This window comes from Thamnophis sirtalis, unplaced genomic scaffold, assembly GCF_051295495.1.
Source record: "Thamnophis sirtalis isolate CommonGarterSnake01/CBP01778 unplaced genomic scaffold, rThaSir2_p1.2 scaffold_6, whole genome shotgun sequence".
NCBI classification, from domain to species: domain Eukaryota; kingdom Metazoa; phylum Chordata; class Lepidosauria; order Squamata; family Natricidae; genus Thamnophis; species Thamnophis sirtalis.
In genome coordinates this window covers 121191875-121209200 of record NW_028261386.1, presented here as the reverse complement: position 1 = coordinate 121209200, position 17326 = coordinate 121191875, and the positions used below count along the sequence as shown (strand labels likewise).

The 17326-nt window shown below is 38.7% G+C and overlaps 1 protein-coding gene across 6 annotated transcripts in view; it reads left to right on the top strand.

The window, feature by feature from the left end:
* Nucleotides 1-17326, top strand: part of MYO6 (myosin VI) — a 120009-nt gene that overhangs the window by 15943 nt on the left and 86740 nt on the right. The window contains exon 1 of one of the 6 annotated variants that reach the window (XM_087718843.1): nt 14965-14990. The exons of the other annotated variants lie outside the window; for them this stretch is intronic. The gene's annotated coding sequence lies outside the window, so the exon portion shown is untranslated. Of the gene's footprint in view, nt 1-14964; nt 14991-17326 lie in introns of those variants that run through there. 6 annotated transcript variants of the gene reach the window in all.

Here is a 17326-nt window from a genome sequence, read left to right as displayed (position 1 = left end):
CTTCAGTATTTTCAGTTGCCTACTATGTTGCTAAACTATGCCTTGATATTGCAGGTGACTTAATTTAACAGAGAGCCAGGTAGCTACATTTTAAATAGATTTTTTTCAAATTGACTATTTAGTTAACAAAATAGTCACTTTAGTTTTGCTACTGTACCTCAGGAGGAAGTCTTCCATAATCTGGGCCTTATCCAGATGCAAGAACTCTTAAGTCCCAGAATTCTTAGCAACAATTTCTTAGCTTCAGAATTCTTGTCGTAGAAGTCCAACATCTGGAGGACTGGAGAAATAGGATATAAACCATTATTTGGTCTTCTGTCAACCAGTTGCCTTCCATATGTACTGGTTTATAACCTCATCATTTTCAACCACAATGAAGTGAATGATATATTAGAAATAATAGATTTGTAAACGAATTACTTTGGACATTAGTGAGATATGAATGACTGCATTACATTATCTTATGTATAATATTTGATTTTCTCTTTGCTTGTCTGTCCAGCTGCACTTAAAAGGAAGCAGATATATATATTCTATGAAGGAAGCAGCACAAAGGATATCAAAATTAATGAAGAAGAACATGTTTCATAATCCTCAAATTTGTACTTTAGTCTTTTTATTCCTAATTCCAATAATACAGGAAGACAAACTATGTGTTAAAATCTTCTTGGTAGAGGAAGACATACATATGTTAATTCCAAGTATAATATATAGTGCGATTTGCTGATTAATTTAACAGTGTCTAACCAGGTTATATTTACAAATAAGTAGGACACAGCCTTAACATGTCAATTATAGTTTTGCAACATCTTTTAATGGCACGCGAGACTAGCATAATCTAGAGTCATAAGCACTCATTTAAGACAGAGATGATTAAAATATCCTATATAGGCTTTCCTTTTCTTAGAACGAACCTCAAAATTTGAGAGCCAAGGTGAATGCAACACAATTACTTTTTAACATTTTACCTTGAGGTAGTTTTCCATAACAGTTTTCTAATATATAATCTTGTCCTCTTCACATGAAAGAACTGCATCAGCTCATAGCCCTTGAAGTTCTGTCTTATTTTAGAATTATTAGCCTCATATATCTTGGAATATTGCTTGATGGCTATATATAGTAGAGGACCATGGTTGATGGACTGCACACGAGGAAAGCTTGTCCTCTATTGGAAAATGTCAGACGAATATTACCTGCAAATTATTCCTCTGATAAATTCATGAGTATAAAATAATTACCTTTTTAACCTAAGCTTATCTATTTCAAGAAAGGGTGTGGAGATTTAGTTGTTGTGTTATGAATCGCAATGACGTGTAGGCGGAAACTCCAGGATTACTTCTGTGGTGTAAATAACATTACCTCAGAAATCCTACTTCATACTAGTATACTTGTTTTGATGTTTTATTCTCCTAGGAAGCCTTACTATTCAAATTAATTGACATAGGTTAATTCTGTTTATCAAGATACATAATTCGTAGTTTTGCCTTCATTGTGACTTCTTATTTGTCACCTCAATCAATTACATAAATAGTTCTCAAAGGATGACGCAGCTGAAAAATCTATTGATTATGTATCTAAAATAAAATAAAATGTTTTCAGATTGAAAACAAAGACAAAGTTTGGTAGATGTGGTCAGGGAATTGTGACCACAGAAAAGGCCAGTTTAAAAAAAGTTTAACTCTTTTAAAGTGGTTTACATATAAATCACAGAGATACTTCAGTGAATGACAGCACTTGATCTAACCATCTTTTGAAGAAAGACTTTAGAATTATTGCTTTCTCCTGGGCAGAGTGTAAAAATCAAGAAGTTCAGCTAGAAAAGACAATAGAAGAATTACAAACAATTGTGCATCTTGCTGATTTTAAAAGTATATTTCCATTTAATGTATATTTTGAATAAACAATCTTCCCTAATCATCAATTGTTGATTAAAAGACTAAATCTACAAATGTAGTTCAGTTATCTGAACTTGATTGCCCACCTGAAGTGAAACAGATCACAAAGAAATAAGAAGAAACTTATTGTTGCGTTGAGAGATGGTTCTTGTTTTTATCCTTTGTTCTCTGCTCGTACTATAATACCTGAATTCAGTTTCCCTTTTAAAACTGAATTTGGAAGATTCTCAAGGTTAGAAACTGGTTTTCATTGTTTCACAATGAATCTCAAAGCCAATGTCTACAAGAGCGTTTGGGATAATTCGTCCATGATGATCTTAGTAATGGCTAGCTAAGTGCCCCAAGTAAGCTTTGTTCAGTTAGGTATTAATGGGAACTTTTTTATATTCAACTGGTAATTGTTTTTATATACTTTGTGAGGAATATTTGTACGACATGGAATAAATTGCAGAAGCAGTTGGGTCATTCCATGTCAAGTAGTCTGGGGCTCTCTACTCAACCATCATGGATTTCGATGCAATTTGGGCCAAGTTTTGTTTCTCTCGACAAAATATTGTCGGAAATATTATGTTGCTGAAATCTCAAAGTCATACTGTTGAAGGCTGTGGGTATGGGGCAAACAAGTGACTATATCTCTGTAAGTGTTGCATCGGCAAATGTAACACTTTACCAATGTTCATTGGGGGCGTGTGTTCACACCAAATTTCATTGAAATTCGTGATGCTCGAGCAGGGCATTTTTCTGAAATAAGACTACTTGACATGGAATATGACCCAGTTGAAATGGCTTCAGTCACATTATTGCTGCTATAGGTTTAATTCAGTTTGTTCCACATGGTAACCATTATCTCTCTCATTATTTTTGATGTTGTACATCTAGTGTGCTTCCCTGTCCTTGACTATACCAGTTTTTTTTAAAAAAGATCATCTTCATAATACCTAAAAGAAATCCTTACATTGTTATTATCTTCCGTTTTTTGTTTGTTTGTCAAGACGATACCTCTTTGTATTTTCTTTTAAGTATACATGTTTTCCAAGAGTGTCCAGGAGTGAAACGTTTATTTAGCAACTGCAGCAGAGGTGGGTTCCTACCAGTTCGCACCAATTCGGTAGAACCGGTTCGTCAAATCTACCGAACCGGTTAGAAGAGTTTCCACCAGAAAGCAGGCCACACCTACAGAAGAGGTTCCAAAATTTTTTGAAACTCACCACTCACACACACACACACAGAGAGAGAGAGAGAGAGAGACATAGACAGACAGACAGACAGACTCACACAGAGAGAGAAAGAGAAAGGAAGAAATAAATAAATAAAAAAAGAAAAAAAAGTGAAAGAGAGATGAAAGAAAAAAAGGAAAAAGGGACAGAGAGACAAAAGGAAGGAAAGAGAGAGAGAGAGAGAGAGAGAGAGAGATAGAGAGAGAGAGAGAGAGAGAGAGAGAGAACACATGGCCTGCAAGCCACTCCCACCAGGTCACATGGCCGGCAAGCCACTCCCACAAAGGAGGCCACTCCCACAGAGTAGGTTCAAAAATTTTTTGAAACCCACCACTGAACTGCAGCCATCTCTTGAACAAGTAAGCATGACAAATGTCAGAGGCTAAAGTCAGCATCAAGTTCGAAAGATAGTTCTTCCGTACAGATTTGCATTATGTGCCTGTTTTGTTAACTGAACAGGCAGGGAAGCTTACTTGTGCTAGTTTACTGTTCTTAAATGAAAGCAGATGAAAAAAAATCCAGCCATCTAATAAACATAGATCTTAATTGCATGGTTGCAAAATGAGGCGATTTTATTTCTGTAAGTAATTCTCTAAAGGCCCTTGTCACACCAGGGAGGAAACACCTACCATGCTTTTCAGAATTGCAATCTACCTCATGCTGCACTGCTACTATTGTTAGATTGCTAATACTACTTTGGTTCATGATGATAAATTGATGTGGCTCTTTATGAGATGTGTACAGTGCTTAGTGACATTTTCCTTAATATATTGGTTAAAAGAAAAGTCCGTTTCAATCTGGGCGGCTACGCATTAGCCAACTGCTCTTGATTTGGGCAAAGGTCAAAAAATTTGTGCAGCAGTTAATAAAACATGCACCCAAACAACTCTTGCATTTATTTCTAATTCTACACATCATCTCTCAACTCACAATGGTGAATCCTAAGATTAGATTTTATCAACTTACACATATACGCTCAGTTCAGGGAAACTCAGCAACTGGACCAGAACCACATTAATTTCCTAATAATGTCTAAGTAAAAACAAACAAACTTGAAGGGGTAGAAGCATTTATTTCTATTAATTATTTTATTTTAGTGCTTTACTTTTTTTCTAATTTATAGCCCTTGTCTTACACCTCTCAAAGACACAATTCATCATTCTGAATCCAGTCCTTTCTGTCTCCCTGTTGTGCCAAGGGGAATTGGCATTTTGAGGACAAATGTCTTTCTTAGCTCAGTTTTTAACAAGTTGAGGATGAACACATTCAAAATTTGATGAGAGTTGTTTCATGAGGGCATGTGGTGATGAAAGAAACACTTCAGTTAGTCAGAGACTAATGAAAGGGCTAAAGTTTTTAATTGGGAACTTTAAAAAAAAGCTTTTAATTCCCTTTGGTTGAACAGTCATCTGTACTAGTGGATCTGAATTTGCATAATTATGATGGTTACTCTTGGGTGTGTGTGAAACAGAAAGAGAGAGCAATCATGTTTTCAGTTAACTCAAAGCCAGAGACAGTGAGTTTTTAACACCAACCTGTCTACATCTGTCTGTCTTTTGTGGAATGTTGTTTTGGTGTGCTTCCATTGTTTTTATACATTATTTGCAGATTTTTCTCTTGAGAAGCTGAGAAATATGCTGAATCCAAAGATGCCTGCCAGCCTGTGATGACAAAAGTCAAATGCCACTTGTTGAATGTGATGCAGTACAACCTTTTTAATGCTATGTTACAGATGTTAAAATGGCAAAGGTAGCAATTTGCAAAATTATATGTGCCAAGCTCTGGGAGGGAATGGATCCTCCTGGTGTTATAAAAGTCTGTTTGCGCATTACCTCCTAAATATGCAAACAGACTCAATTTTAGGGGAGTGATCAGTTTTTGAGGGTTTTCTTTACTTAAAATATTTTTAACTGCATTTAATGAAGCATAAATAGGGAGGGGAGTAAATTGCTTCAGAAGACTCAAATCCGTAGAACATTTAGAAAGACATGCCAATGCCATGAAAAATAATTATATGACATTTTAAAAAAATATTTTCTGTTAAAATTGCAAATCTTAGATTAACAGAATTTTGTTTTTCATTTGCCACTGTTGGTATCGTTCAGGCATGCTATTCAGTGAAAAATAAATAATATGTTTAAGTACCTCGGATGGCAATGCTTGATTGAATAGTGTATGGTAGGAAAGATCATTAATTGCCTAGTTTAGAAGTGAATTGAAACGTAAACCCTTTCATGTCTATAGTATTTATTTATTTGTTTAACTTATACCCCACATTTCTTTTCTGGTGCCTACTCAAGACAGCTGATGCAGTTTTAAAATATCATACAAAAATAAAACAATATTCAAAATATCCATAAAACAAGGGCTTCAACCACTGAGGAGGTCAAAGGTTGGTGAAAGAGATTTGATTCTTACAGCTTTGCTGAACAATGAGATGGAGTGAAATGCAGTTTCTCAGATATTGTGTTGAGTAGTCTGATCCAAAGCAGGAAAAAGGCAGAGAGGCCCCTTTGACATTTACGGCTGGATAGGTTTATCAAAACAACAACAGCATCACAAGGCTGAGCTGCTACATGAGCAATGCAACTTTACCAGATGCTTCAAAAATAAAAAAAGATTGCCAGAGTGGATAGTTTTAGAAATAAAGATGTTTGTGCAATTTCCTTTCCTTCAATACGGTAGTTCATCAGCTTCTAAAAAGTAGGAATGCCTTTGTTGGTTATCCTCTGGATGAAAGAAAGTTAGAGCTTTTAGTTAATGCAGGTTGAATATCTAGCAGAACAAGAAGAGGAGAAATATTTCTGCTTGAACTTCCTTTTCTGTGTTGCTTAGTAATAGGCATAATGTGTGATGTGCAGGAAATCAGGAGTCTGGGCAGTTCAAATGAATATATAGGTTTTTTGCATGCTAAAGCGATCTGCAAGAATCTGAACTACTAACAGTCAAAGCCAATTGGTGATAGATAAGAGTCAGTGCAATTCAAGGCAGGCTGGACTTGTGGGCACAAAGAGACTTGAGACTAATGACATGTTTGACCTCTCCCTCAGGCGCAGTCTCCTACACAATATTAGACAATATTGCCAGACAACCCGCAACCCATTGGGCCATTCTTTCCATATATAATATAGTCTTGTGCCATTTTCCCTCCCCATACAGTCCTCAGAAGAGCCCCAGTGAAACCTCCTTTTCCTCCTTGGCCAGTCTTGGAACTGTCTGCCCCTTTGCTGAGGCGAGAGGGAGCTAAAGGCACAGTGGACTTCAAGGAAAACTGTATCCCCATTTCAGTGGTGGGTTTCAAAAATTGTTTGAACCTTCTCTGTGGGTGTGGCCTCCTTTGTGGGAGTGGCTTGCCACCCATGTGACTGGATGGGAGTGGCTTGCCGCCCATGTGATCGGATATGAAGATGTCGATGACACTTGTCAGAACCACCTTAAATTACCTCACACACAGCACTGGCATGCATAAGAATATGATGTAGACTTGTTTTTTAAAAGGCATCTTTGGTTTGCATTAAAACAACTTCAACACACGCAATGTTCTGATTGCACCAGAAACGCAGTAGTCATCCTTACCTTTCACAGAGGCACTGAGTTTTATAAATATGAGCACGATAGTGTAGAATAATCATATCCAAGGACCAGTGGTGGGTTTCAAAAAATTTTTGGAACCTCTTCTGTAGGTGTGGCCTGCTTTCCTGGTCCACTGGTGGAACCTCTTCTAACCGCTTCGGTAGATTTGACGAACCGGTTCTACCGAATAGGTGCGAACTGGTAGGAACCCACCTCTGCCCCATTTCACATTCTACTGTGTCCCCAAGAGTCCCCTCCCTCCAAGGAGGAAGAGGGCTCACCTATCAACCACCTGTGTCCCCCTGCCAGTCTTATCAGTAGGTATCCAAGTCGTTCCCTTATTCTTCCCTTGCCAGGCACTGCCATTAAAAGATTTCAAATTTCAGCCTCCATTCCAAAGTAGCCAATTGCTGTTCACCCATCGGACTTTTGCTATCAGCTGATTCTTATAGGGGCCAAAGGGAGGTGGGAAAGAGAGTGTGGATACACACCTTCTATTGTCCTTTGCGCCACACAATCTATGGGTTTCTGGAAAGTATAGTTGGAAAGCATGGTGATGGTGCTAAAGCAGCCACAACTTTGCCAAATTTCAATCCCATGGGTGTCATGGGTCCCAGATTTTACATGTACTTCTGTAGGTTATCCCATTTGAGCTAAGAAGATTCAACAACTGCTTCACTGTGATGCACCATTTCACCCAATTGAAGGTTATAAAGCGTCAAGCAAACACAAGAGTTTTAATTATGCAATTATACATGCATTTCATTGCTAAAGGATATTGATGCAACATTCTCAATGAACAAGGCCAAAGGAAATTCATTTCCAGGTTTCATGTAAGTAGTAATTCTTTGGATCGTATTGGTTACTTAGCTCTATGTAGCTGATTCTAGGGGGCATGAAGATTTCTGAATGATTCAAAGGCTTATGAAAACAAAACAGAACTAAGAGCTAATCACAATGCAGGCTTAAAATGGTGCCTTGTGTTCTATAGCATTCTTCCTAACCTGGTATGTTTCAACTTGTTGGGGTTGCAAATCCCAGAATTCCCAACCACTGAGGTTTTGTAATTTCTACACATCTGGATGCCAGTCAGGATTAGACATTGCAACATTGCCAAAAATGAGAAATAGTAAATGATTCCACTATAACTTAAGTTATGGACCAGCTCTTCACTATTGACAGATGTGACCAGCGGTTAAGTTGCCCTTATGAGAGGTCATTTATACAAATGCTAAACATAGTTAGATCAGGTTTAAGAAAAGCATGGTGTAATTTCAATACTGGTTGACTCACCCACAGATGTGTTTTTTCTGAAAACAAACAGTCTGTCGTGCTCATGAGAAAAGGAAGCTTCTTGAGTAAATAAACTCTTATTTTTTCAGGCAGTTGACCCTTTTAACTGTAGGTCTGGTTAAGAGATTATGCATTTTAATTTCAGGGTGTTGTTTGGTGCAAGCTTCTTAAACATCTGACAGTACAAAGCTTAGTACACCATCCCTTTGGTTATAGTGGTTGACTCCATTGAATATTGTTCTCTAAGAATGTCAAAAATAAACAAGAGGCTGGTGAAAGTTAATTCCCTCCCCCCCTCAAGGGCCAGTGTACTTTTCAGTATTTTATTAAACTATGATTATTCACAAGGCTGTGACCTTTTCTCTGTCTTTGTTTTGCAAAATAAAGAAACTATCGTTAGTGTTTTGAATAATAGAAGACTTTTTGACTTCAGTAGCAGCCTTGCAGCTGTTGTGGTTCACAATGCCTGGAGCCCAGAATAAAGATGGGTTTTCAAAAATATTTATAAGAAGATGCAGCGTATATCAGATATGTAGACTTTGACATTAAAAAAAAAAGAGTTGTGGCCAGCTGCCAAGTCTGACTGAATGCAGATGTTGTTTGAAAGGATTTGTTTTATGTTACATGACCAGAATGAACTTTTTGGAACACAGTAAAGGCTTCCACGTTAGCAGAAACTAAATTTAAATTTCATATTGTGCATTCCCACATTTTCCAATCCAGATCCTTTGAAATGCATTGGGACTTCAGCTTCCAAAATTTCAGTGGCCAGACTGGCAGAGAACTGGTTCGATAGTTCTTTCTGAAATACTAAAATTGCAAGAGCTTGTGTCTATAAGTAGTCTTTTTTGTACACTAAAGCAAGCATCTCTGTTTAATACATTGGTTTATGCAACATTCACTTTTAAGAAGAAAGGATTGAATCATTTTTATGGTTTGGCAATAGATAACATCAGATGGATATTTTTAAGCAGACATTTCTGTATTTAATAGTTTTGGAATAAAACTTTGATCTTTGCTGTCAATTGTAGTGGTTTTAATGGTTTTAATATGCTAAGACTTGATGGCATGTAATACTTGTAACATTTTAATGTGGGTTTTTTAAAATAGTTTTCTTATTGGTTTTGGTGTTTTAATTGTTGTGGATTGCCCAGAATGATGTAGATGTGATGGGCAATTATATAAATTAAATTATATAAATTAAATGGATGGATAAACAAACAAACAAGCAACATATTTTTGTTTATTTGGTGAAGGAGGGTTGATGATAAATAACTAAGAACAGTTTCTATTTAAAACTTTGTTGTTCTATGCATAATGTATTCTGGACTGGGCCAATTCATCCTGCATATAGACATTAATTATTACATGTTATCCCCCTTTTTTTAAAAAAAGTCATGAATTTTATAAAGTAGTATGGAAAGAGTGTTCAAACTTCATTTTTGAAAAAAAAATCATAATGGAGATGAACCAATATAAGAACAAGACATTCTGGATTAATCAAAGTTGAATAGAAATGCTGATTCTTGTAATTTGAAGATAAATCCATGGAGTGCATAGAATGCATTTTGGATTCCTGAATACATTCTTTTTGACATATCACAACGTTTCCTTCATTTTTATGATTTTCCTTCAATAGCTGACAAATAGAACTTGCTATAGGAATGCCGAGGGAGCATTCAAGAAGCACATGCATTATTAGACTGCCCTATATCACACCTGTAGCCTTGATCTCATTGAACCACTTAATAGTAAGCTTTCCAATTTATTACAATCAGCTGTGATATATCAGCTGCTGCTATGGCATCATACTTATACATCTGAGAAAGTTGCAAGATTCTTAAACATAGCAATGGCCATTAGAAGTCACTGGATTTGCTCTTCAACCAAGTAAATACATGTTTTTGCTTTTCCATCTAACCCCTTTCACATTTGTTGATTGTCATGTGCTTGCCATGTGCCTGCCCATCAATCTTGGATACTCTTCCCAGCATTCTTTATTCCATGATACATTTGATATAACCACATCATATTGGCTTCTGTTGCGCACTATACACTGCTGTTTATATGTTTTCATTTTATCCAGAGGTGGTGTTTGCTAAGTCCTCGGACACTTACGGCTGACAGCCGGCAACAGCCAAGCCGCGCCTGATTGGCTAAAGGAGGCCAGGAGCACTCTCATTGGTCGCCCTGCTTGACAACTCCGTATAAATAGCTGTCAAGCAGGGCGAGGTACTGAATTCTTGCTTGTATATAGTTTCGCTCTCTGTTTGAATAAATGCTGTTCTAACTTACCTCAGACGCCTCACGTCTCGTCCATCCCTCGATTCATTACAGTATTCAGCTGGTTCGGACCAGTTTGCCCAAACCAGTAATGGAAATTGTGGGTGGGTCTGTGCTCTATGCCATCCTATTTAGGCACATTTTCAAACCACGTGCAAGTATGCAAGCCACGTGTTTGATCAAAGGTATCCACCGAAGGTCGATGTATGTGTGGATGGGGCGCGTGCGAGCGAAGCAAGCATTTGCAAATTGGTTGGGAAAGTAAGTGCATACCAACCCTGATTTTATCTTTCTTTAGTTACCGTGTAAGTTCACTAATTCTTTAAAATTCTATTGGGCTATTTACATCCATTAAATAATCGGATTTTCTATAGACTATGCCTTGTTTCCCATGATAACAGAGTGGAAGATACATTTCAAAAGCCGTTTTCTGTAATTAGTCAATTTAATAAGCTTATCTAATCCAACAAACAAGTGTAAACTCTGATTGCGTTTCATCATCTGTTCTGTCTCGGTTTGGGGAATAGGCTGCTTCCCAGTCTCCAGGTTGAGCCCCGATATACATAGAACTAAATGTCATGCTTAAGTCAGGTGTGTTTGTAAGTGAAAGCTCCTCAGAAGCTCAACGCCTTATTCTGAAATTGGCTGTTGACTTTCAGGGCATAAACACTTTGCAGTCAAGATAAAAGCCAATTTCAACACAAGATTTGCCTATTGGACTATGCAGCAATCAGAGACTATATAAATGTCAGTGCTTCAGGGATTAGTTTCTAGTTTCTCTCTCTTTCTCTCCCCCCTCCTCTTTCCCTGCCATTCTGAATTGATATATATTTGGATGTGTTCTTCAGAGATCGTAGAAGGCAACCCTGACTTGTTGACATAATTATTTACTAGTGCAATCATTTTGCCCCTTACTACGATAACCTTATTCCTAGTATTAATTGCATACAATGGATCTCCAAGACTTAAATCATGTACAGAAGGTTAAATCCCTACCTATTTTTTTTTAACTTCAGTGGTTCACAATAGCATTTCACTGTAGTGTCAGTGCAGAAACAGGCAGAGGTGGTATTCAGCCGGTTCTGACAGGTTCTGGAGAACCAATAGCAGAAATTTTGAGTAGTTTGGAGAACCTGCAAATAGGCTGGCCCCGCCCCCATTGCCCCTCCCAGCTGATCTTCTCTTGTTGCCCTGAACAGGAGAACGGAGATGGAAAGCAGATTAATGGGGTGGGGAGGGAATGGGGATTTTGCAGTATCCTTCCCTACCACACCCACAAAGCCCTGCCACACTCACCAGTCCATGCCCACTGAACCAGTAGTAAAATTTTTGAATCCCACCACTGGAAACAGGGCTAGTCTAGGTCAAATGTATGTCTGCAGTGAAAAGCTTAGATAGCAGAACTCTTATCCATGCTGGTAAAAAGTGAAAAATAGCATCCAATGCAGAGGTGGGTTGCTCCAGGTTCGGCCGGTTCAGCCAAACTGGTAGCGGTATTTTTGCTTGGGTTGCAGAACCGGCAGTGATACAGGCTTTCCACGCCCCCGAACTGGTTCCCTCGCCACCACCGATATTGCCGCCATGTTATTTTCTAGTGACTGTGTGTTCGCAGTTCACTGTCAATTGTTCTGGGCATGCATGAAGAACAATTTAAATTGAACTGTGCATGCGTGCGCAGTGTGTGTCTGGCCCGCGCGCAAACTGTGTGAGATGCAAACCATTAGTAAAACCGGAAGCAACCCACCACTGATCCAATTGGGGGGGGGGAGGTTCTATATCTAATATGAGTGATGGAAATTCAAGCCAACGCATCTCACAGGATTGTTGGGGGGGGGGGAGAGGAGGAGGAAAGAGTATTTTGTATGTTTGCCACCATGAGTTACTTATAAAGTAGAAAGGTAGGATAACAAAAATGTAACGAATAAATACATCCAATTTAGGGTTGTCTTCCCTGACTGGCAATGCTTCTCCAAGATTCTCGTCATCTTTCTCAGGCCCGTCAGGATAGTGAACGTGGGATGTCTTGCATTTTAGCTGATGCTCTGTCTCCCAAGGAGGGATTTTGGCTTTCTAGGAGAATTCCCTTGCTGGTTGACAGGATGTCTTTCCTCGGGAAGTTATGAGATCATATTCGCTTTCCCATCCTTGCGACAGAGACCCCAAAGGCTGATAGGAACAGGTTTGTGGGAACCACTTGGATCATCTAATTTTCCCCATTCATCAAGGAAGTCTCGGCTTGACTTTCAGCTCTGCGAGTGTCTGCTTACATGCAAGAGAAAGGAGTTGCTTGTCTCTGGTCTTTTGAAAAGAAGAGTCATTTCCTGCACTGGAGGAACTCATTATGTTAATTTGCTATTTAAAATGGCTATAATTCTTCATTTCTCCAGATATATAAGGAACAAAAAAAAAAGTAAGACCGCAGCTCACAAAAAGAAGCAGTGCTTCTTTGGGTGGTGGCCTGCATCCATTAATTACATTAAAATTAGAATACTTGCAAAAATAAAATGAACGGAATCTTGTATGATTATGTGAGTTTTTATGGAAATTTATCATCTCCATCTAAATGTTTCTGAAATATTTTGAAAAGCTGGGAGGTTTTTGTGTGTCTGTGTGGGGGTTTCTTAGCCATGGAAAATGAGTACACTAAAGTTTCATTTTAGCAGATTTGTTTTTATGATCATCTGAGAACAAACTCTAATTGGTTTCACAAACCAATAGCAGTTCTTGGCTAGCTTGCAATTTAGTTCATAATTCCTGGTTTGCATATAATGAGAAAATCAGGAATTGGATAATGGGAGACTGGATTCTTGCCTGTTTCAGCTTCTGGTTTTCGGGTTTTGAAATTGGATATGTCTGGCCTCCTTTCCTCATATATAAATATGGTCATTAGTCTGTTACAAACCAAGTCTACTTTAGCTATATGTCTTTTCAATGAGGCATATCATATCTATCTTACCGTCAGCCTCTGTTTTGTTGCTTGCTTTTCGGCTGCCATTGAAACGGGGAGGGAGGGCATGGTATTTGGGAGTGGGAAATAATCTGTACAGGAGGACCGTTAATTGGGAGTTGTTCTCACCATCTATTGCGCACGTGGCAAGGAGGGGAGTTTCCCGCCAAGGCCAACTGTCAGGCATACCAACCTGATGATGATTTTTGAAGATGTCTCCCACCTGACAGCTGTGGAGATATTGGATTGGGCTATGGACTGGGGTTACCAAGGGGAGGGGAATGGGGCATATATTGATATCAAATGCTTCGCCCGCTTTTGCTCAGATCCAGCTTTGCTTAGCTTCTATTTACTTATAATCAGTAAAATTCTGCAAAATGGAGTTGAGTGGTTTCTTTCTTGGTAATCAAGTGAAGCAGCCTTGACACTTACCAACAAACCACTAGGTAAGGAGAGAGTGACCTGAGATATTTTATTCAGTTTAGAAAATGTGAATTAAATAGAATGATAGCATGTATAGCATCAGATCAGTACAGTGATTGGCCTGTTACTCTCAGGCAGACTTTGTCAAATCGGCAAGACTAACTCAGCTGTGCAGTGTCCAAAATCTATATCAGCATTTTGTTCCTGAGGCATTCCTACAACTGTTGCTGGTTTTTATTTTATTTTTTTATTTTTTAGTAAAGTTCACCAACAATAAAACTCCGTTTGGGATCCATTCAACTCAGAAAGAATCAGAGCTTGCCAGAAAAAGAAAACACAACCTTTTAACTTAAACGTGATGACAGAATGGATTGAGATATTCATCAATTATGGAGGGGGGGGGGAAGTAGCCGGGGTTCAGAAAAACACGCAAAGGAGTGTGGAATTGCATTTTGATTTTTACAGTACTGTCTCTTGTTTGTTTTACAGAACCATCTATCATTTGCAGCTGTGGTTGTACTTATCATAACTCTAAAACTTAAACAGCTCGAAAGAGCTTTAAAGCGAAAGGTTCCATAGATACAGTGGTTGAGAATTCACTGAACCAGAGGATTAGACTGGGGGGGAAAGGTGCTATTAAGAGAATGGAAGACTAGCATAAACCTTAGTGCTTCGTTGAGCTCCATATAATGGTGAAATAGAGACAGCAGTAGTTGCCTAGTTGACAGTAATAAATCCGGTTATTGTGTACATATTCCACAGGGAGCCATTTTCTTGTACACATGGCTCTGCCTGTTTCCCTTCTCTTTTTTTCTCTATACATTTTTTGTCTTTTGAGAAATAATGAAACGATTTTTGCAAGAATGTTTTTTTGTGTGTGTCAAATACCTATGATATAGCCTGGTTTAGCACTGGTTAATTGGTAAGGACTCACTTTGTACACCCACAGGCTGAATTCCCTTTAGCCCAGTGGTCCCCACCTTTCCAGCTTTGCAGACTGGTGGGAGGGGGGGGGGGAGAGGATGGTTCTTACATTGGTGGTGGGCCAATGTGTCCGCCGCTTGTGCACATGGAGCTGCCTGTGTGCCTGCACTCACCTGCGCGCATGCGTGCACCCTTGCCTGCCACTACTGTGGTCTGTTTCTAAAGGGTAGAATCGAGGGTAGGCTTTAGCCTACTTGGACTTGTTTTATGGGCTGTGATCAAATGGCTGAAATAAAATGTCTTAAGATAGGTTTATGTGGAATTGATTTTTGCTGAAGCTCTGTGACTGAAGATTAGGCTGGGGCCAAGCAGTTCTGATTGTGTTTCCTTTCCCTTCTTTTACTTTAGCTAAATAAAAAGAATAAACGCTTAAAGGTAGGTACGGATTTCCAACAACTCTTGAGCGGAATCCCAATTTTACCAATTTCCCCCTTCTACTTAAACCCAATAAGAAGATTTGGAGCAGTCTATTATGTACGACAGAATATAATGCAATGCATAATTTAACATTTCTAGAATAATGTTTAAATAAAACACTAGGTTTATGCCCTTGCTTCATTTTTTTTGTTCTAACCAATTAATCACTTCAGGCTAATTTTATCAAAAGTGAGTGGGTTGGAAATATGATAAATAAATAATAGTTCTGTGTATGGGAAGCACTCGCATTAGATTTGAAGTGCTTTCCTTCACTTGTGCTGAAAGAAATATGTGTGATTGGGAATCTCACTTTTAGACCTGAATTCTCTAAACTTGTTTTAATTTGGTCTTTATATATTGGGGTTCTTTTTTTGGGGGGGGGGGGACTGTCCAAAACTAGAAGTAACAAGAATCTCCCAGATTAGTGGATTTGAAAATAACCAAGCTCAGGGAACACCAAGAACTTCACAGTTCAGCTCTGGGCTACAAATATTCTCTTCTGTTAAAAAAAACAACAAGTAAATGTGTCTCCATTGAGGTTATGATCTGAGGTGGCGCAGTGGTTAGAGTGCAGTACTGCAGGCCACTTCAGCTGACTGCTATCTGCAGTTCAGTGGTTCAAATCTCACCGGCTCAAGGTTGACTCAGCCTTCCATCCTTCCGAGGTGGGTAAAATGAGGACCCGGATTGTTGGGGGCAATATGCTGACTCTGTAAACCGCTTAGAGAGGGCTGAAAGCCCTATGAAGCGGTATATAGGTCTAACTGCTATTGCTATTGCTATTGCTAAAACCCCATCCGCAGGATGCAGGCAGCACACAAAACCACGCTTCCTCAGGTCCGTGGGAAAATGTCTCTTCATAGAACCGGTCCCTGGTTCCCAAAAGGTTGGGGGCCACTGCTGTTATAAAGCCCTTTTATAGCTTGATGCCAAGCAATCTGGAGGACACGCTTCTCCATCAAAATCAATTGGACCAATTCAGTCCAGCTGAGATAGCTGAGTGGTTCCCCCACTTTAGGATGGTGAGGGAACCTATGTCTCAGAGGTGCATTGGAATGGCCTCCCAGGAGAAATAAGGTTGTCTCCCACTTCAATTTCTTCTGGGAAGCAGCTCAAAATGAAGCTCTTCCGGAGGGCCTTTGGGTTGTGATGTCACTTTGGCAATGGTTTATTGATTGGTCCTTCTTGGAGTTTGTGGTTTTATATATATATATACATATACATATACATATACATATACATATACATACATACATACATACATACATACATACATACATACATACATACATACATACATACATATATATATATATATATATATATATATATATATATATATATATACTGCTTCCCTTTTCTGTCTTTTGGATCACCCTAGGAGCCATCCAGGCAGAAAACTATTTTTTTTTGTTGCCTTTGTTACATTTGTGTTGCATTTGTGCTGATAAATAAATAAAGGGAGAATAGTATAGATCTATTTCAAGCTATTTAGCTCTCATAACCTATTTCCCTAACTTAGCTGATAAAGGAGGAGAGCCTGTGGCTTAGTGGCTAATACAACTGCCTGATATGTAATATATATTCTATAAAACTTGGTGTGTGTGTGTGTGTGTGTGTGTGTGGAGTGCTGGCTTTGTTTCAGTAAGTGGAATGATTGGTTGCGTGGTTGTATCATGATTGGTAGATTGGTGCTGATTGGTGCTGGCTGTGTGTCCGTTGTTGTTTCGTGTTGTAATGACCTGGGTGGTGGGTGGGGCTCGTTTGTTGACTAGAATTGGTTTCCAGATGTCTGGTAGGCGGGAGGTATTGTCAAGTTTATTCATGTTGTTGGAGGTGTTTCTCTGTTTCGATAACTTCCATAATTATTCTCTTGCTGAAGTGTTCTGTTTTGGAAATTAACCTGATTCCTTCAAAATTAATTTCATGTCCTGTAGCTTTAAGGTGCTGGAAAAGGTAGGAAGTTTTTTTCTTTTTTTCTTACTGCGTTCTTGTGTTCTGCGATGCGTACATTTATTCTCCTGTTCATTTGTCCTATGTATGTTGCAGGGCAGATTTTGCATGGTATTTCATAGGTTTTCTAGCTGGATTTTGTCTTTGGAGTTTCTTAAGATGTTGGCTATTTTTTGGTCAGTGTTGAAGGCTGTGTTGATATTGTGTTTGTGGAGAATTTTGCTGATTTTATCTGTGCCTTTGATGTAAGGGAGGAGGGCGATGCCCTTGTCCTGTTCTGTATCTTGGTTTTTTGGGGGAGTCTCCCTTTGGATTAGGTTGGTAATTCTTTTTCTTTGGAA